The sequence below is a fragment of the Crocodylus siamensis genome, chromosome 2 (genome assembly GCF_052110815.1).
Source record: "Crocodylus siamensis isolate JL-2025a chromosome 2, ASM5211081v1, whole genome shotgun sequence".
Classification (NCBI taxonomy): Eukaryota; Metazoa; Chordata; order Crocodylia; family Crocodylidae; genus Crocodylus; species Crocodylus siamensis.
In genome coordinates, this window is record NC_143396.1 from 94,814,823 (window position 1) to 94,827,611 (window position 12,789).

Below are 12,789 nucleotides of genomic sequence, written 5' to 3' on the forward strand. Positions count from 1 at the left end.
ATTAGGAAGCACTGTCTCACTAGGAAGGTAGCAAAGCACTGCAACAGGTTACCCAGAGAGGTTGAAGACTTTCCATCCGTGGCGGTTTTTAAGCCCCGGCTAGACCAAGCCTTGGCTGGGATGATCCAGTCGGTGTCGGTCCTGCTTTGAGCGGGGGTTGGACTAGATGCCCTCCCGAGTCCCTGCCAGCCCCACTTTCTGTGACTCCGCGCTGCTGTAAGGCGGCTCTCACGCACCCTGCCACGCTGTCTCGTGCAGCGCCGCACGCACGCAACGTGCCCAGTTACCAGCCCAGCGGCCCGGGGGGGCTAGGGCGGGTCCGGGCGGGGACACCTGGGGGCGGAGCGGCGCAGCGCCGGGAGGTGTGGCCGTTGGGGCCCTCAGGTCCCGGCCGCTCCTCCCCGCCCGCCGCCGCCGCTGCCGCCGCCTCTGAACTTTCCCCGTCGCTGCCCCGAGTGGCCGGCGCCGCCACGGGGCTCACCTGCCGCCCCTGCACGTGCGCCGCTGCCCGGGTCCCACCGCCCCGGCCACGCGGCGGCGGCGGCGGCTCCCCTCCTCCCGCCCAGCGGTGCCCGCTGGAGGTCACGGGGAATAATCCCGGCTTAATCGCCTTTCTCTTGCCGAGCAAGGGAAGGCGGCGCCGCGTCCCCCGGGACAGCCCCGGGCCGCCGGCGCCACGCCCTGCCTCGCCGCCCTCCGCGGAGCCGCAGGGAGCAGAGCCGGCCACGGGTGCGGGAGGCAGCGCCAAGTAAGTTACCCACCGCCTGCCCCTTCCTCCCCCAGCGCAAACCGCGCTTCCCCAGCCTCTGGCCCGGCCTCGCGGGCGGGGTAGCGTAGCTCCGCTTGCCCTCAGCCCCTTTCGCTTGCCCACCGCCTGCCTCCTGTGCCTCCTCCCGGGCAGAAAGGCAGGTCACGGGAAATTTTGGGGCTGAGGCAGTGGCAGAGATTGAGGTGATGGTCACTTGGTGCTACCTGATGCGGGGTTTCAGCAGAGACTGAGGTGACTGTCACTTGGCAACATGTAGGGGGTGCACACAGGTGCACGGGCACCCCTTGAGATTGGCCACGGCTGGCTCTGCGCCTGCAGGTGGTTGCTGGTCGCCCCTCCTGCCGCCAGCACCGCTGCGGCCGCCTGCAGGAGCTCATTGCAGCCATGTCTCTGCTGCCAACACTGCGCTTGCCTTGGCCCCCCGGCCTTGTGATGCTCATGCCACTTGATGTGGGGTTTCAACAGAGATTGAGATGACAGTCACTTGGTGTCACTTGATGTGGGTTTCAGTGAGATTGAGGTGATGTTTCTCCTGATGTGGGGTTTCTCCCCCCATCTGTTTTCACCTTTGGTGCTTCCCCCCCAGTCTCTTGTGCTCCCCAGTTGAGGGAGGCTTGTAGTCAACTAGGTGTCCAGCGCAACAAATAGGCCCCAGCTGGTGTTTCCTGCATTCCCCTGGCATGACAGAAGCACCCACAGGTGTTGAACAAAAAGTATTAATAATGAGGTTCAGCATAAAATGTGTGGTTACTTAATATTGCACGTCAGGCCGGAGGGCTTGATCCAGCTTCTCTCCGCAGGCAAATCCTTGTGTCCAAGCTGAGACCCCCTTTCCCTGCCAGGGCTCTCTGCAAGGCTGCACAAGCCTGCTGGTACAGAACAGCTTGTGAGATCAGGGCCTAGATTTTGACCATGGACAGGAGATAAACATCGTGCATTTGACAGCACTCTGGATCTGTTCCTTGCTTCCAAGGTCACTTCCTTTTCTTACCTGTAGCTATCTTGCATCAGTGTAGAAAAGGAAAGCAGTTAAAAAAAATAATGTGTTTTGTTTTGGTTTTTTTAATCATTCAGTAGCTACCTTCCTCCCAGTTGACCCAGGATGGACTTCTTGAGTTTGGCTGTGATTGCTGTTTGTTGACCCAGGACATTCTAAAGCCCCAATCCTTCACAGGGCTCCATACAGTCTGATCTCTGTGTCCGTACAATGTCCTCTTGGTTTCACTGATCCTTTTGTAGAGCTACTAGCCAGATTGTAGTCTTACTTCCTGAATGCTTAAGCATATTTTCAGGAGAGAAGGGGAGGGAGATAATCAACTCAATCAAAACTAAGTCTCTCACCTGACAATGTTGTCATACTTTCAAGTCACCAGTCTGGCACTACTACTTCTTGTACTAGAGAGTTATGGGTGTTTCTGAATCTTGAAGCATTTTTCAAGTAAAGCCTTTGAAGTAAACAACAACAAAAACACCTTGTGAATTGATAGGCAATAAAAAAAAATGTAGGCCCTCATGGTAAAATTAGATTGGGGTCTGCCTATAAAGCTGTATACATTTCAGTGGGTCTGTGCACAGGTGCAGGGTCTGTCTGCTGTGGAAATGTATCTCAGTGCCATGGTGTATCCAGCTTTCTTTTAGCTTGTGAATGAGACTTCCAGATCTTGAGCTCTTTATTTCATAAAGTAAAAATAGTTTCATGTGCTTTCATGGAGTGGTGTGAGAGAGAGGTGGTTGCAGTTGGAGAGTTGCCAGAACCTCAGGATCCCCTTTCTCTACTATCTTTCTCAATTAAGATAGATTTCTTCAATCACTTTCTGCTATTGGCTATTTTTCCTCCATTTATTCAGAAGAAGAGATTGATGAAGTAGGTATAGAAAAGAAAGGGAGTTTCTAATCTGTTTTAACTGTGGGAGCTAGTGATACCAGTGCCCAGAGTGACTCTTTATTTGACTTTGAATTTACTGCTTTGAACTTTCATCTATCTTGTCTCTGGCTAAACTATAAATTATTTAAAGAAAACTGAGTTTTTTTCTTTTCCTTTTTCTTTTCCCACCTCTCAAATGACGTGAAGGATGTTCAAATTTTCTAGTTTCACAACCGACAGCTACAATAAGAAAGTACTGCTTTGGACATTGGAAATTAGCTTTTAAATTCCATATCTGCTTTCTCCTTTTAAAAGGTAAGCCATACCTCAGTACATTATTGTAACTGTTTAGACTCACTGACTCTTGGCTCAGCTTCTTTACTTACCTAATCACTTGAAATGTATAAAGATTTCTTCAGTGTAAGAGTTTTAAAGACGTTTTAAGCACTTACTTGTACAAATACTGATGTTCATGCCTTTAATATTATTTTATTTTGATGCCCTGCAAAGCAACACCTCATTGACTCAGAAAGTTTCGTAGCAAGAGCTTTTTGAGTCTTGATTTGTGGCATGGGATTATAGGCTAGCTTAGTGGTACTCAGTCTTCTGGTCCCACAGTCCAGATGAGTGGCACTGGGTTGATCTGTGGACTGGATCCAGCACGGGGTAGGTAGGCTTGTAGGTGTGAACTGGTATGCTGACCCAGCCCTGCCTGCTGGATCTAACCACAGAGCAACTACATCCACAGAATCTACCACCCCATGTGCTGGATCCAGCTGCAGAATGATCGCTTTCACTTGTATGATCTGCCATGCAGGCCATGTCATCCAGACAGAAGGGCTCTCCATGGATCTAGAAATTTGGCAGCAGGAGAGCAGTGGTAGCTTTAATTGCTTTGGCTTTTGGAGACATCCAGTGGAAGCCACGGCAGTTAATGCTGCCACCACTCCCCTACCACCAAGTTTGTGGGGGAACCCTGGAGGTCAGATGACTTGGCACTGCAGGCTGAAGGTTAAGCACCACTGGGTTAGACCTAGTGTATTTGAGTTGCATGCTCAAACATTTAACATGCAGCTTTGCTCATCTTGGGATAACCTTATTACAGCTCTTGAACTTCCTCCCGAACATAGCTTGTCCCTGTGCTATTTGACCATCAGCACTTTACTCTTCCTACTCTTACAGCAGATACTAGTGCCTAGTATTATTGGTACTCCATTTGAGAGTTTAATTATTTTGTGTTCAGGCCATTATCTTCCTGAGCTTTTGTTTTAATCTTAACATTTGTCACTGTTACGTAGCTGTATTTTACTTTTACAGGCACTCTTGTTTATTAAACTCTTATCTTATTCTTTTTTCATTTTGGCTTTTCATTTCTGGTTTACTAGTAATTATCAATTGGTCTTTCTATCTCAACTAAGTCATGCAGTGTTTATTTAAGTTTCTCTAGCTTAATCACTGAGAGTTTTGAACTTCCTCGAGCCCTTTTTATAGTACAGTACAATAGCAGACTAAGAGTTACTAAGACATTTAATGAGATTTCATAGTAATTATTTTTGTATAAGCCCACATGCAGGCAGTTATCTTCTGAAATAATAGTATTTTTCTGACTTTTTTCTTCACACTTGGAAGTGCGTTATGCAATAAAGAATTTACATTGTTGTCATACCACATAATGGATAGCCAGATCTGGGTCAACTCAGGGATTGAGGTGACAACCAGGGTCAGAAGAAGCTAACAGAATCCAGGGACAAACCAGGTCAGGTAGCCAGGAGGTCAATCTGACAACAAAGTCAGAGCCAGCTGGGATGAGATCAAGCATAGGGCAATCAGATCAAATTTAGTCCTGTTGCCCAGACACTTCCTGTTCCTGTGCAGGGGTTTATATGGGAAAGTAGAAAGTCAGCTGACCCTGGCCAGCCACGTTGGTGACAAGGAGTAGGCAGAAGGTTAGGCACTGCTGGAGGCTTCAGGCATCTTAGATAAATCTGATCAACCAGCCATAGGGGTTGAACTAGGCAGAAAGCCAGGAGGTGAATCCAAGAGTGAAGTCCAGGGATGAAGCTAGTCAAGAAGATGGGAGATCGAACAGACCAAAGCTAAGGAGCAAGCTAGAGGGAGTAGCAAAGCAATCTTAATCCAGATTGCTGTGTTGCCCAAACATTGGCTGTTTGGGTCAGGGGTTTATATGTGGGAAGTGGAGAGTGACCTGACCCCTACTAGAGGCTTCACACAAGCATTGACAAAGCCGGATGACTAGCGATGGGGTAGCAGGCTGAGATAAGTGTCTGTTTTGTTAGACCAAGGCCCCAGGTTTGAGATTGTGGACACAAGTTACCTCTTCCATTGTTACTTTAGGCCAAGTATAGACATTGCATTTCTACTCGTATAAGTAATTGGAAACCAGTCTATACCCATAACAGAAAAGAAGTTCGGCACACATAGATTGATTTAAGAATGGCGGAACCTAGTGTAAGATTTCCCCCACCTCCCACCAAAGGCCTAATGTACATTCTATTTGCTACTGATCTAAACTACATTTGTACAGAAAACCACTTAACTTACACCAATTCTGCCTGGACTTTTTGAATGTCTTAAAGCCTTAAAACATGCTGGTGTCCCAAGAGAGGGAGGGAGTTCTAGGTAAGGTCTTTCTGTGGCACTGGATTGCTTTAATTTGGTCTGAATGAAGAGCAGTGGATTTTTATGCCACTGATTTTAATTTAGTAAAAAATATCTTCCACTTGGTTTGGTGATAATGACAGAAGGCTGGGTGGGGAGGAGCCAGGCAGTATGCAACATGATCTTGCATTGTCTGACCCTACATAATAGTATTTGTTGCTTTCTCTGTCCTAATAACAATTAGACTTCCAGAGCTCAAAGATGAATTGTCTGCTTCTACATGTGAGGAAACAGGACCTCAGAATTTGAAAATTAGCCTGATGCCTTGTTTTTGCATGAGTCGTCCTGGTTTTAACTGTGCTGATATAGCTAATATAAAAGAAATCCCTTATAGAGTTGAAGCATATTTATACTTTATAATAGTACTTATGCTGATGTAAATAATTGCAGTTTAGTAAAATAAATATACACTGGTATGAGAACATCTTTAATGATGGCTTTTGTGAACAACTCTTGCTGACAGGAAGCTACTTCTCTTACTGATATAGCAATAGGCCATGCTTACAAGATTTTTTGTTTCAGTAGTCTTGGGTAGGGGTATGGTTGTGGTGTGCAAAGATGCAGTTTATACCAGAAAAACAAGTCCTTGGGCTAGTACAGATTTTTTACATGGGAAACTGGTGAAAATTACACCAGCAAAAGACACTTGCTGGCATAAGCTGTAAAAAGGTTTATAGACTGGTTTCCTTGTTTAGCTATAAAAGGCTTGCCATAGTGTAGACCAGCTCTATATAGTTATGCTAATAAATCTAAGTGTGGACTATGTCTATTTAATGCTTAACAATCAGTGAAATACAGGATAATTAATTGGCACTAGTCGGGAATTAACCCCAGTTGAACACAAACACGAGCACATTGAAGATTTGGAAAGGGGTATGTGGGAGGAGTGACTGGAGCTACATGTGTGGCAGCACCCCTACTCTCACCTTCCCCTCTTCAAAGGTTGAAGAGAATTCAGCCTTCTGCTTCACAGTTGTACTGGCATTGTTAATGAAGTAATATTTATTTATAAAATTGGTTGTATGTGTGTGTGTATGTATATATAAGATGCAGAGGGAGCAGATATGTTAAGTACAAAGACATTATTTTTATATTCACACTTCAAGTCTGAAGCATCTGCCTCATTGTTTTATTAAAAAGAAAAAAAAGCCTATCAATACATTTAGTACAATATGTTGTTCCATTTATGGCCTATAAACATAGCGTATGATGAATGACATCATAAGACCAAATCATATCATATCCCAATGAGAAAATCCGTGGACCATCAAAGAAACATATGTAAAACTCCAATTTTTGGCATTTTGATAAATACCTTTCTCAGGCCTGGACCTGGAAGGAAATAGTGGTGTGGACTTTAAACCAGACAGATATGGATTGATTTTAAAGGAAGTTCCTCTTTCCTGGTAGTGTTGATGTTTATTTTCTCTTTCACTTGTGCAGAACCCTCCTACTCTGAGACATGTAGCTATGAAATAAAAATTAATGATTTCTAGAGTGACAGCATTCGCTTGTGTGGATGCCCACCTGCTATAGAAAGAATGTGATATGGAGTACCTGCTCTTAGCTTTGCTTTTTCGTATTTGTCCAACTGCCTCAGTATCCTAAGAACTACTGCCGCACGGTTCCAGAATTTTTTGAACCAGTGTAACATTGTCAGCCCTCAAGATTTCTTGTGAACAGCCACACACCCTTATCATTAGATTCTATTAAAGGCATTTGGAGCCTGGTATGATTTCTGACCTGCTGTGGGCCACTTGCAGTAGTCTTAGTCCCACTGTTCAGGAGTGGTTGTACAGTTTTAGAATCATAGAAAGTGAGGGCTGGAAGGGACCTCAGGAGGTCATCTAGTCCAACTCCCTGCTCAAAGCAGGACCACTCCAACTGGATCATCCCAGCCAAAGCTTTGTCTAGCTGGGTTTTGAAAACCTTGAAGGATGGAACTTCCATTACCTCTCTGGGTAACCTGTTCCAGTGTTTTACTACCCTCCTAGTGAGAAAATTCTTCCTAAATCTAATCTAAACTTCCTTTGCTGCAACTTGAGACCATTGCTCCTTGTTCTGTCATCTGCCACCACTGAGAACAGTTTAACTCCATCCTCTTTTGAACACCCCTTCAGGTAGTTGAAAGCTGCTATTAAATCCCTTCTCAGTCTCCTCTTCTCTAGACTAAATAAGCCCAATTCCCTCAGTCTTTCCTCATAAGTCATGTCTCCCAGCCCCCTCGCTGTTTTTGTTGCCTTCTGCTGGACTCTCTCCAATTTGTCCACACCCTTTCTGTAATGGGGGTCCCAAAGCTGAACATAGTACTCCAGATGTGGCCTCACCAGTGCTGAATAGAGGGGAAGAATCACTTCCTTTGACCTACTGGCAGCACTCCTACCAATGCAGCGCAGTACACTGTTAACCTTTTTGAGAACAAGGGCACATTCCTGGCTCATATTCCACTTATTGTAAAGTGTAACCCCCAGGTCCTTTTCTGCAGAGCTGGTGCCCAGCCAGTCAGACCTCATCCTGTACTGGTGCATGGGATTGCTCTGTCCTAAGTTCAGGTCTTTGCAGTTGTCCTTGTTGATTTCTTTTGGCCTGATCCTCCAATTTTTGTCTCGGTCACTCTGAACCCTATCCCTAACCTCCAGTGTATCTACTACTCCCCCCCAGCTTTGTGTTATCTGTAGACTTGCTGAGGGTGCACTCTATGCCATCTTCCAGGTCATCAATGAAGACATTGAACAAAACTGGCTCCAGGACTGACTGACTGCCAACTAGACATCAAGCTATTGATTACTACTCTCTGAGCCCAATGCTCCAGCCAGTATCAAGTGTTCAGGCCTGACGGAGTGTTTTTAAACCCAAAAGCTTGCTAAGAAAATTTTTTCCAACTATTTAGTTGGTCTAATAAAAAGATGCCAGACTTACCCAGAGAACCTTGTCTGTACATTTTGCAGACATTTCTTATTATTTCTAACTTCATACTTTCCCTTAAGCTGGGAAGCTGTACAGTAAAGTGAGTGCCAAATACTGTAGATATTTTAAACATCCTGGTAATTAGATGGTACCTTTTTTTTTAAAAAGCTGGTAGCTGCTGGCAGCTAGTTTCTGTTTGGACTTCCCAGTACACTCATGCCAGTAGAAGTCAGCTAGTGTTATCTGTGTTGAGATTTTTTGAAGAATTTCCTTGAATAAACAGGACCTACAGTTGCATAGGTTGGATGCTGATAGAGCTACTAAACTGTGAAAAACTGCTAATTTGGCGTTCGTTGTGCAAAGCTTAGATTCCTCTAGCTTAAATAATTGCCTCTTGGTGTTTCAGACAATGAATGCAAATGTATTGATATCTGAAAATCAGCATAAATTAGAGCAATTTATGTATTGCTTGTATATCTCTTTTTTCTCTCTCCTTGAAACCCCCTCAGTTCCTTAAAAAAAAATAAACAAGGCCTTAGTGTAATAGCATTTTTACACAGACAAAAACCAAAATAACTAAGGTGGTTTAAAAAACATTGCATTTATTATGTATTCTAATTTCAAATTGTCCTTGAAAAACAAGAATTGAATGGATCTCTGTGTAACAGATGAAATACATTTTATATGTACATTTGGAAGGCTATCCATATCAAATGACTCTTTCTGAAATTCAAGTCAGCATGGTAAAACAGCTGAAGAAAATTCTTCTGAAGTACAAGGAAGCAGGCTGTGTTCTCCACCAATTACACACTTTCTCGTAATCTTTTGGCTGTAAGGAAGAACTCATAGCTGAAACAGCAGTATATATATTTGCACAAACACTTCCTGATAGTTCTCAGTAAGATTCGATAGTATTTGGTTTGAATTACTTTATTTATGGATATGTTTTTTTAAACCTGCATGGATTAAAGATGTATAAAATGGTATCTTATTCCTTTGGTTGCCAATTTAAAATTTAAAAGCAATAGTAATGCTTTGCATTTCAGTGTGGCTGTGTTAGGAAACGGTAAGCTATGAATGGCTTACATCTACTGCTTACTCCTGGTTTGATCATTACCTTAACAGCTCTCTGTGCAGTGAATCAACTAGTAGAAATTCACTGTTCTTTGTGAGGTAGTAGCAGCTGGGGATACATTCTGTTGTAATGGTACACACAGACAGACTATGTTACAAGGGGTGGCATTTGGACAGAACTTTTGGCAATCATTTTAAAATAGAAAAGGATTAGGTTTAAAAAAGGCATTAATTCTACATCAACATTTCATGACCTTGCAGCATTACTGTAATCATCCAGGGTGCCTCAAGAGCAGATCATGTGACCTAAACAGTTTATTGTGAAAGAGTATGTTTAAATATTCAGAAGTAAGAACAGGAGCACGTAGGATTTGTAGAATAAGGGGCTTGTAAGAGTCTCTAGGGAGGGGAATAAATCAACCACGTAGTTCAACCAAAAACTGCGGCTCTGGTGTATACAGGAAGGCTTTGGTTTTCATGACTACAGCCCGCTCTTTCATAGATTTCATAGACATCAGGGCTGGATACAGATTGTACCAGGGCTGGGGCAGGGGTGGGCTCCCTTAAGTGCCTTGGCCCGCTGGCTTTGCAAGGGTTGTTCAGCGGGCCAGCAGTGGCGGTAGTCCCCCCCCGTCCCCCAACGGGCTTAGTTTAAAGCCCGGTGGAGTAGGTGAGCCAGTCTGGCTGAGAAGAGCCTCCTCCCTAGGGGCCAAAGCTTGACCAGGAGTTCGCCCGGGAACTGGCTGAGGCCGCATGCTCCAGGACCATGGATGTCATGGGTGACTTCGATTACCTGGACATCGCGTGGGAGGACCACTCAGCAAAATCCGAGCAGTTGCAAAGCTTCCTCTCGTGTGTGGATGACTTCTACCTGACTCAAGAAGTCTATGGGCCAACGAGAGGCAAAGCGCTGCTCGACCTGGTACTGGCTACTGGGGATGACTTAATTGGTGACCTAGTGATCGACGGGAAGCTGGGTGACAGTGACCACAAGCTGATCACCTTAACCATCTGCTGTAAAGCTAGCAAGTCAGTCAGCAACATGGAAGTCCTTGGCTTCAGGAAAGCCAACTTTGACAAGCTCAGGAGGCTTGTCAGTCAGGCCTTAAAGGACCATGACCCCAGGGAGAGGGGAGTTCAAGAAGAGTGGTTGCTCCTCAAGGGAGCGATCCTCAATGCACAAGCTAAGTCTATTTCATCTCGGAGGAAAGGCAGTAAGAGGACACAGCAGTCCCCCGGCTCTCCAGGGACCTAGCCAACCTCCTGAGGCTAAAAAGAAAGGCCTACACAGAATGGAGGACGGGATTCACCTCCAAGGAGGATTATTCTGCACTGGTCCTGTCCTGCAGGGACCAAACCAGGAAAGCCAAGGCTGCAACTGAACTCCAACTAGCTTCGAGCATCAAGGACAACAAAAAGTCCTTTTTTAGATATGTGGGGAGCCAGAGGAAAAGTAAGGGCAACATTGGACCCCTGCTGAACCAGATGGGGCAACTGACAACTGACGCCCAGGAAAAAGCCAACCTATTAAATAGGTACTTTGCGTCAGTCTTTCATCAGTCACACGGGATGCCCATGCCTGCTATGGGACAGGGAAATCTGGGTGAGGGGGATCCCCTACCCTCCATCAATGCTGACCTCGTGAAGGAACACCTTGAGAAGCTGGATACCTTCAAGTCAGCCGGCCCTGATAATCTGCACCCCAGGGTACTCAAGGAGCTGGCGAGTGTCATAGCCCAGCCCCTGGCACGGATCTTTGAAAACTCCTGGCGCTCTGGTGTAGTGCCCGAAGACTGGAAGAAGGCCAATGTGATACCTATCTTCAAGAAAGGGAGGAAAGTGGATCCGGCTTACTATAGGCCCATCAGCCTGACTTCTATCCCGGGGAAGATCTTAGAAAAGTTTATTAAAGAGGCCATCCTTAATGGACTGGCCGATGCCAGCATCCCAAGGGATAGCCAGCATGGGTTTGTTGCAGGTAGGTCTTGCTTGAACCAATCTCACTTCCTTCTATGACCAGGTGACCTATCACCTGGACAAGGGAGAAGAGATTGATGTCATATATCTTGACTTCAAAAAAGCCTTCGATTTGGTATCCCATGGTCACCTCTTGGCGAAACTGGCCGGTTGTGGCCTTGGGTCCACTGGCTGGGAAGTTGGCTCTGTGGTTGGACCCAGAGGGTAGTAATTGATGGAAGTCACTCATCATGGTGTCCTGTGACCAGTGGGGTCCCCCAAGGCTCTGTCCTTGGACCCATATTGTTCAACACCTTCATTAATAACGCGGACATTGGCGTCAGGAGTGGACTGGCCAAGTTCGCTGATGACACCAAACTTTGGGGCAAAGTATCCACACCAGAAGACAGGTGGGTGATCCAGGCTGACTTGTACAGGCTTAGCAAATGATCGAATGAGAACCTGATGGTGTTTAACACCGAAAAATGCAAGGTTCTCCACCTTGGGAGGAAAAACCTGCAGCATCCTTATAGACTTGGCAGTACTGCGCTGGCTAGCACTACAGAAGAAAGAGACTTGGGGGTCATCATTGACCACACGATGAACATGAGCCTGCAATGTGATGCTGCGGCTAATAAAGAGACCAAAACGCTGGCTTGCATCCATAGATGCTTCTCAAGCAAATCCCGGGATGTCATTCTCTCCTTGGTGAGGCCGCAGCTGGAGTACTGTGTCCAGTTTTGGGCTCCACAACTCAAAAAGGATGTGGAGAAGCTTGAGAGAGTCCAGAGAAGAGCCACGCGCATGATCAGAGGTCAGGAAAGCAGACCTTACGAAGACGGGCTGAGAGCCATGGGACTCTTTAGCCTGGAAAAGTGCAGGCTCAGGGGTGATCTGATGGCCACCTATAAGTTTGTCAGGGGTGACCACCAGTATCTGGGGGAACGTTTGTTCACCAGAGTGCCCCAAGGGATGACAAGGTCGAACGGTCATAAACTACCACAAGACCATTTCAGGCTGGACATAAGGAAGAATTTCTTTACTGTCCGAGCCCCCAAGGTCTGGAACAGTCTGCCAGCGGAGGTGGTTCAAGCACCTACATTGAACACCTTCAAGAGCAAATCGGATGCTTATCTTGCTGGGATCCTATGACCCCAGCTGATTTCCTGCCCTTTGGGTGGGGGGCTGGACTCAATGATCTTCCGAAGTCCCTTGCAGCCCCCCACCCAAAGGGCAGGAAATCAGCTGGGGTCATAGGATCCCAGCAAGATAAGCATCCGATTTGCTCTTGAAGGTGTTCAATGTAGGTGCTCTATGAAATCTCTGAAACTTTTGAGAGATCTTTTGGGCAGATGACAGTGGAACAGCCTCAACAGTTAAGTCTACAGAAATTGCTTTGGTGAGAATCCTGGCTCATTCCCACTTTGGTACCTTGGGAGACAGGATCACTAAGGATCCAGGATCCTGAAATATTATCTCGGATCTTTTTGTATCTTATAGAAGTGTGATGCATTTGGAGCTTAATTTCCGTAACTGTTGG

General features: G+C 45.9%; 1 protein-coding gene across 2 annotated transcripts in view; it reads left to right on the forward strand.

The window, feature by feature from the left end:
• The first annotated feature begins 416 nt into the window (after positions 1-416).
• Positions 417-12,789, forward strand: part of FHIP1A (FHF complex subunit HOOK interacting protein 1A) — a 162,031-nt gene continuing 149,658 nt past the window's right edge. The window contains exons 1-2 of one of the 2 annotated variants that reach the window (XM_090036388.1): positions 417-748; positions 2,841-2,948. The gene's annotated coding sequence lies outside the window, so the exon portion shown is untranslated. The remainder of the gene's footprint in view (positions 749-2,840; positions 2,949-12,789) is intronic. The other variant, XM_090036387.1, reaches the window with a different exon arrangement.